Source organism: Suricata suricatta, chromosome 3, assembly GCF_006229205.1.
Source record: "Suricata suricatta isolate VVHF042 chromosome 3, meerkat_22Aug2017_6uvM2_HiC, whole genome shotgun sequence".
Taxonomy (NCBI): Eukaryota; Metazoa; Chordata; class Mammalia; order Carnivora; family Herpestidae; genus Suricata; species Suricata suricatta.
In genome coordinates, this window is record NC_043702.1 from 26,286,860 (window position 1) to 26,295,724 (window position 8,865).

Sequence of the window (8,865 nt, forward strand, 5' to 3'; positions counted from 1 at the left end):
TTTTACTCTATCATCAGTTTTCTATATTTCCAAGAAATTTCCTCTTATTTTCTTAAGAAAAATTTATTTCCTTTATTTCCTTTTTTCTTAAGAAAATAAGAGGAAATTTCTTTTGCTTGCAACCAAATTTTGTTGCAAAAGGAGACAGAAAAGGCATGTCAGGAGATGGAAATTGCCAGTCTTTAGAATCTAGCCTGGGAATATTCTTGAAACATAATTGGCAACCTTATTTTGGATGACAATAGCAAAACTTGCATGATTGACGTATTTTAAAGTAAGTTTCAAAAGACTGAACATAAAACATGAAATATGTCATTTGAAAACCCAAATTCTAACTCGACAACATTATTCAGTATATTTGCTTTCAGCTCTTAATTCAGAACTCACCTACTATTTAATGATAAAATAGTTACCAAAATGCTTTTCAGAATTGGCTGTATTTTTATTTCTATTATTAAAATATGCCATTTTCCCATGTTTCTTCAAAGAAAAGAAATCTAGCCAATTCCTTTCCACACTTGCTGCAACTACATAGTTGAATAATTTGAAAACTTTCTCAAACTGAATTCCCAATAACTCCAGTGCAGAGCCACTTAGGAGATTTTGTCCCTGGGCTGTCTGAGTGGCTCAGTTGGTTAAGTGTCTGACTTGACTTTGGCTTGGGTCGTGATCTCACGGTTTGGTTTGTGGGATGGAGCCCGGGCTCAGTTTCTGTGCTGACGCATGGAGCTGTGCGTAGGATTCTCTCTCTCACTTTCTCTGCCCCTCCCCTCCTCGCTCTCCCACACACACTCTCTCTCACTCCCTCAAAATAAATAAATAATATACTAATAAAAGGAATTTTTTCTGCTTCAAAGTAGGACAAAAGAATTCTTAATGGAGGATAGTTTGTGTTACCATATATTTTCCTCTGACTTTTGTGTTTCTCATTTTTCTAATTATCAATCTAATAGTTTCTTTCATTTTCCCTGAGGTTACTCTTCAGCTTTTACCATTCCTATAGTTTATCTTTTATCTTAATATCTGAGTCATTTATATGTAACCTCTAAACTAGAAGTTTTAATATTTTGTCTATAAAGATATTTTTAAGGACCTGGTAAATGTTTAGGATATTCTCTTCCCTAAATCTTCATTACATTGAGGTATACACATGGGCATTTGCTTATTATTAGGTGGTTCAACTCCAACAAAGCAAATACAGGACTCCATAGACCCCTGCTCAAAATTCCAGCTGTCTCTCCATCTCTTGTATTTATCATAAATATTTCTTCTGGACATTTTACGCTTTAAAAGCAATTTTGAAAGATAATGGCATAGATATTATTTAGTTAATTCTGTTAAGTTTCCAGTTGGGAAATCTGAAGTATGTAGATTTACTGAGAACCCATTACTTCAGTGATATTTAACCAACTTTTTCTCATGACAACATAATTTTTTTTGCACTTCTACGGCTTGTTAGTCAACATATCTCACTTACTTGGGGGTCAATTTGAGGACCACCATTTCTCACAAATAATTCTTAATTACCATCTGGTAATCAAGACAAACATTTTCCCCTAACTACATTGAGATATTATGTAAGTGCTCTAGTTTTATTATTTTTAAACTTGTATTTCTTTCTGAGTTGATTACTATACAGAGTTTCAGGTTTTAGATTTCATCAGCAACAATAAGGGGTTCTTGAGAAGTTCACTTGATATTTTATTACTTTGCTTATTATATCCCATTACCAAGCCATCTATTTCACCTTATTTTATATTATTCAAGTTAAAATGAATCTAATTTTGCCTTGCTAATTTATCTTCTGTGACACAGATCTACAGTACAGAACTGTAAAATTATCCTTGTTATTATTTTTACTGTTATTGTTAGTGTCAGCTAAAATGTAGATGTTGAATGCATCACGCCTAATATTACAATAATCTTCACTCCTCATGGGAGCTATCTCACCTAACTTTGCAATAATATCATCACCTGGATAACAGACACATGAAAAGATGCTTAACATCACTCATCATCAGGGAAATAGAAATCAAAACCACAATGAGATACCACCTCACACTTGTCAGAATGGATAAAAAATTAGTGACTCAGGAAACAACAGATGTTGGAGAGGATGTGGAGAAAGGGAAATCCTCTTGCACTTTTGGTGGGAATGCAATCTGGTGCAGCCACCCTGGAAAACAGTGTGGAAGTTCCTCAAAAAGTTAAAAGTAGAACTACTCCACAACTCATCAATTGCACTATTAGGTATTTATCCAAAAGATACAAAAGTGCTGATTTGAAGGGGCAGCGAACCCCAATGTTTATAGCAGTGCTATAAACAATAGCAAAATTATGGACAAAGGCCAAATGCACATCTACTGATGAGTGGATAAAAAAGATGTGGTAATTTCAGAGATTTCAAAAAGAAGTCTTGCCATTTGCAACAATGTGGATGGAAATGGAGTGTATTATGCTAAGCGAAATAAGGCAGTCAGAGAAAGACAAATACCATATGACCTCACTCACATGTGGAATTTAAGAAACAAAACAGATAACATAGGAAAAGGAAGGAAAAATAAAATAAAATAAAAACACAAAGGGAGGCAAACCATAGGAGACTTCTAAATATGGAGAACATTGGTGGAGGGAGTGGGTGGTGGATGGGCTAAATGGCTAACGGGCATTAAGGAGGGCACTTGTGATGAGCACTGGGTGTAAGTGATGAGTCACTGAATTCTGCTCTTGAAACCAATACCACGCTATATATTAACTAACTTGAATTTAATTTTTAAAAAAAAGAAATAACAATTAAAAAATCACTAATGAAAACAGGGCAGCCAAATGTGAAATCGTGCATCCTGAAGATATTGTTTATCATGATGTCTGCATTTGTTGGCTGTGCTGTGATAAATAACCTTACAAACACAGGGAAAAGAAACCATTACAAGTAGCTATTGAAAAAAAAGAAGCCAGTGATTGTATCAATCTGCAGCACTTGAAAAACTAATTTGTTTTGGAATAAATAATTTGTTCTTGAATGATCAAGAAAATTATTATGGGGATATATTTAATAAAAGCACAAGCATACCCTTTTATTTTGTGTAGTGGTTACTTTTTAAATTCTCTAAGGGTGGTAACAAACTGGGCTTTGCTATTTTCACAGTAGCATGAAAGTCATAACCTTCAATAAAAACCAGTGTAGAAAATTAATATGAATCGGGCTTAGGAAGTTTTAGGGATTCATTTAAAGGAGAATTTGATGTTGCAAACCATGCAAGAGATGGCTAAAAATTACTCTTAATATATGATCTTGGATTGGATCAGGAGTTCAAACAGGTGTAGAAAAAGCTAAATAAAATAGAGATCAGTCAAATAGTATTCAAAACTTACTAATTTAGGGAAAAGACTGTAGAGGTATATGTAATGATGAAGAATTTTGACAGAAGACACTGACCTTGGAATAAGGTAAACTGACCCATATTTACCATGGTTGGAGGTCTGGCATCTCCCAGACACTTGACTTATTTGAAACTCCTTAATCAGGGCTGTTTGGCCTATAATATAATTCCCGTCCATTTAAAAACTGTACCAGGACCAGTCAGCCTGCGCCTCAGCTGGGATGTGGCTGCACTGTTTTGCAGAAGGAAACTGTGATTAAAAAGGTGGAGACTTGACAAAGTGTGAACTACTGGTGGCAATTCATAACCAAATGCAGGAATAAGTCAGTGCAAAGAGATCATCTTTCTGGAAAACTGTATAAAAAAGTATGGAGTCCATGATGTCACCTTTGACACACTAAAGAGATTGGGGGTCATGGACTCTAGTTTTATAAATGACACCTGGAACTTGATTCTTTCAAGACCTTGCCGCCGAGAGCCGCACCGGCCTTGCTGGATGACACAGTCACAGTAAGGAAATGGCAGACGTTGCATGACTCCTGTCATGAGAGGCAGAACTGGTATCCCCTTCTGCTACTACTGCCCTTGTGAAATTAAGCCTGTTGCTATTGATTAGGCCTCACAATGTTCCAAATCAGACCAATATTCCCCACACAGTTACCTCATAAAAAAAGGCATATTCCTGCCCCTGCTTAAGGGATTTTAGATCAAAGTGCTGCAGATGTTTGCTGAAAGGCTCTTCTAATGAACTTGCAGACCCAAACATAAGGGGGGCCAAGAACATAAGAGCTACAATTAACTCTGGCCTGGAGAAAAAGAGCCTAACTGACAGATAAGGAACAGACAAGGACCGGACATCAGTTGCTGCATATATTTTTGCTACTGAGGTCCAAATACCCTCCGTTGTACTGACTTCAGCTATGGAGATGGATAAGAAATAGAAACCCAGGTGCAAGGTCAACACACAGGGCCCCCATTATGCTTACATCAAGGGAAAAGCTTTCTCTAGCAACTTGTTAACAAGTATTCTTTCTCCTGTGGTTTATGAGCTAGATAAAATAACTCCCAGACTATCTTTATACAATTTAACCTATGTTTTAGTTTTAGCATTACTAACTTAAATAATACATATATTATCTGGGTTTTTCACTCTTGATTGTAAATTTTACTTAACCTTACTGTAAGTGCATTGCATGACTTGGTTATAACATGTTAATTAAAAACAAAGTCATAATTATTGGCCAAAACCCAACCCGTACAAAATAAGATAGGTTTGTTGCTTTCTTAACCTTGGGGACTGATGCCAAAAATAAATTGGAATGGTTCTACAAAAGTACTACTGTAAAACTTGTCTCTATACACCTTTGATGATTAAAACACCTTATCACTAAGAGTTAAAAACTGTAAACAATTTCTATTTTCTGATGTCATGTTATTGCTTAACCAATACAAAAGGACACAAAAGCAGACTGAACAGAGAGGTCTGCCTGGTGACCAAGAAAGAAACGTGTGGCTCTCTCATCTGTCTCTCTTGCCGACACCGTCCATCCTTCAGGGGACCCTGGACCTGCTGGAGCTGGACTCCGGCACCTTGCTCCCCTAGGTTTTTTGTCTGTTTGTTTGTTTCTTTGTTTATTTGTTTGTTGATACATTCTCTTCAACCCATCAGTCAGTTTCTTATCTTTCTTCAACTTTGCATTATGATGTTTGATTTTTCTATTTATTTTCATTTAAATCCTCCATTATCACTGTTCGCAAGTCTTACTTCTCCACCTCCACTTTGAACCTGAAATCCTAACCTCATCTCAGTTCCCTAAATCTGGAGTACTGCCTTCCTTTGACTCAGTCTTTCAGAAATCAGGGTCTGCCTTCGAATGCATTTGTAGTGACTGGACCACAACCATCTCCCACAGGATGTCCTTGATCCTAACTGTCTGCTTATATTTGGCTCTTGCTGCCTACTTAACCCCTACCCACTGCTCACCTGTTTACTAACTCATCACTATTTCCCCCCCTCCACACACACAACGGTTTATTGAGTTATTAATGACATATAACATTACATACGTTTAAGGTACACAACACCATGATTTAATACTTGTATATATTGTGAAATGATGACAATAGGGTTAGTCAACACATCTATCATCTCACATAGTTATATGGTGGGGGGCAGGTAATCAAAACACTTAAGATGTACTCTCTTAGCAACTTTCAATTATATAATACAGTATTGTTAACTATAGCCACCTTGCTTTACTTAGGTCTCCAGAACGTATTCATCTAACAACTGAAAGTCTGTACTCTATGACCAACGTCTCCCCATTTCCCCATCTTCTAGCTTCTGGTAACCACAATTCTACGCTTTGGTTCTATGAGTTCAGCTTTTATTTATAATAAGCAAGACATGGAAACAACTTAAATGTCCATTGTCGGATGAATAGATTAAAAAATATTACACACACACATACACAATTTAATAATACGCCAGAAGAAAAAAAAGGAAATGCTGTCACTTGTGAGAATATGAATGGACTCGAAAGCATTAGGCTATGTGAAATAAGTCAGGCATAGGAAGAAAATACTGTATAATCTCACTTATATGTAGAATTTTAAAAAGCCAAACCTGTTATTGTTCTGGTGTTTTTTAGTCATTTATCCTTCCCTTCAGAGACTTTCATTCTGACCAGTCCTGAATTGTCCCACACCAATCTGGAACATCAGTTAGAGGCTGCGGGCTATAGCTGTACAAGTCTTGGCTATACCCTGAAATCTAAACAGCGCACCAGGTGGCGTGATGCAGTGGGGAAGGCTCAGTAAGTTTCTGCTTCATTTCAGATCCCAACCTAGGCATCTCCTTGGAGAACACTTCCGGTTTCCTCCATTGAGTTAGGTGTCTCTCCTAAATAGTCACAGGCTAGGGCTGACTTTGATCCTAATTCCTAATTATATAATTGTGTGATCCACCTGCCTATTTTTCCATTTTAAGAGTATGCATGAACATCGTGTCTGTTCATTCTTTTATTTTCAGGGTCTAGCAATATGACTGACACATATTAAATAGAATAAACAAACCCAATTCTAAACTCTTTTCTTTAATTTTCCTCTCTTCTCTCTTCCCCTTTGTTTATGTTGCATACTAACTGTAGGAATTAGGGGAAATTGCTCAATCTATTAGAGACTTAGTTATCTTAGTTATAACACCTACTCCATGGTGTTTTGCCCTTATAAGGAAATTAACATAAGGTTGGCATGCCTAAATATTGGCTATAGCAGTAGGCATTTAATGAGTGTGGTTAATTTCTATTATTAAAAAATGGTGATAGCCTTTCACCCGCCACCATTGGTAGGAAGGGCAGTAATGTGTTTACTAAAATCTTTAGGTATATTCTTGCATTTATACTTTAAAACACTCTGAGGCAGGTACTATAATCATCCCATTCTATAAATAAAGCAATCAAGGCTCTTAGTGTTTAAGTAAAACCATGACCTCAGCGTCAGGGAGAGGACCAAACACAGAAAATATCCATACAGTGACACTAATCATTGTCCATCTTACTTACACCCATCTTTAGTCCCTCTTTTGCTGCAGCTTCTCTTCTGTTGGAACCTAATTGCCCAAATACTCCTACATCCTAACAGCAGTTCCTACCATAATAGATGCTACGCAGCCCTTGGCAGAAAATTTTATACCATCAGAATCCCATCTTCAAGACCCATGATGCCATTGCTTAATTGACTCCTTGTCCTGGGTTCCTAACATTGTCAGGCTCTATCTGCAGGAATCTTTTTGCTAAAAGGCTTGGAAAGGAAGTTGGTATAGTGCCACCACAATAACAGAAAACTGAAAAGAACATGAGACTTTAGAGTTTTATCTTTTAAATCTTTCTATAGTCAGCTTAACACACAAAAGATATATTTGGACACTATACTAATAACTTTCAGTAAGAAAACATAATTGCATTCTGAAAGATCAATTACATAACCTCAAAGAACCAACTTGTCATGGTGAAAACCACTTATTTTTTCTCTGATAATTATTTTTTATATTATATGCAATACACTTAGCTCTTAGTGGCAATATTTTTACTTCTTCCTATGATACTTAAATTTTGCATGACATTTTTAGGAGAGTTGCAGATCTCATTCCCATATAAGAATAAAGTATTATCATGTGAAAATAAGAAAGTTGGTGGATTAAAACAAAAACCCAATTTCTGGGCTTAGTATCAGGAAAGTACACACACTGTTCCCTATTCTTCTTTTTAAATACAACTAAAACCCCTGGGCACTATGCATAAGACAAACATAAGGAGATTCTGAAAGGTGAAGATGAAGACACACCACCTAGGGACCTCAGAACCTGAAGAATGACATGCTGTCAAGCGCCTTAGCTTTTCTTTTTGCCCATGAGCCCCATCCTAAGTACTAGAGAAGCTGTAGCATCAAGATGCCAATGGGCTCAGATGAAGAAAGCCTCAAGAAAAGCCTGCTCTCGCGAGTATAGAAGAGGTGAAGAGCAGCCTGGTGGACAGAAATCTCTGCTCCGGCAAACCCAGGAAACGCCTCACCCCTCTCCTACCTCCCCCAGCAACAGTGGAAGGGAGAGACCAGATTTCCATTCCCCACCAAAATGGTGTCAGAGAGGATCACGTGGGAAGACAGCCTGGCCCCACCAGACCTCCCCACTCTCATGGTGTCAGTGGACCTCTGCCTTTCCCTTCTTGCGGGGTGGGGGCTGGGGGGACGTGTCAGAGGCCATATAATAGAAAGGCACGACTTTCTCCAACATTTAGTAGCAACAAGGCCACCCCACTATAGTGACAGTAGCGAGAGCAATGAGAAACAGCAATGAGGTGCCCTTCCCTCTCCCAGCCAGGACAGTATAAGCAAAAGCCTAGTGGAAAGCCTGATTTCTTACTCCTGCCCAGTAGCGCCAGAAAGCCCCTTCTCATTTGCATGTGGCACCACAAGGTTAGTAGGAGAACCTAAATTCCATACCTACCTACGCATAGCTTCTTAGTTTGATGAAATTGTTGCTGTATATCTGTGTGCAACCTCAAGGCCGGGGGGGGGGGGCGGGTTACCACACTGATTCTCTCTCTCTCTCTCTTTTTAATGTTTTTATTTATTTTTGAGAGACAGAGACAGCGTGAGCAGGGGAGGGTCAGAGAGAGGGAGATACATAATCTGAAGCAGGCTCCAGGCTCTGAGCTAGCGGTCAGCACAGAGCCCGATGCGGGGCTCGAACCCAGAAACCGTGAGATCATGACCTGAGCCGAAGCCGGACACTCAACCGAGTCACCCAGGCGCCCCTACCACACAGATTCTCATGGGCACCATCTGCTCCTGTTGTACCCAAGTTTGTAAAATCACCCCAAAACAAACACCAGAGACTGCTAGGGAGACCAAGTCACTCCTGCAAAAGCAAAGGGCCTTTATTACAAGCTTAAGCTCGGGCTCACAGTCTCCACCCCACCCG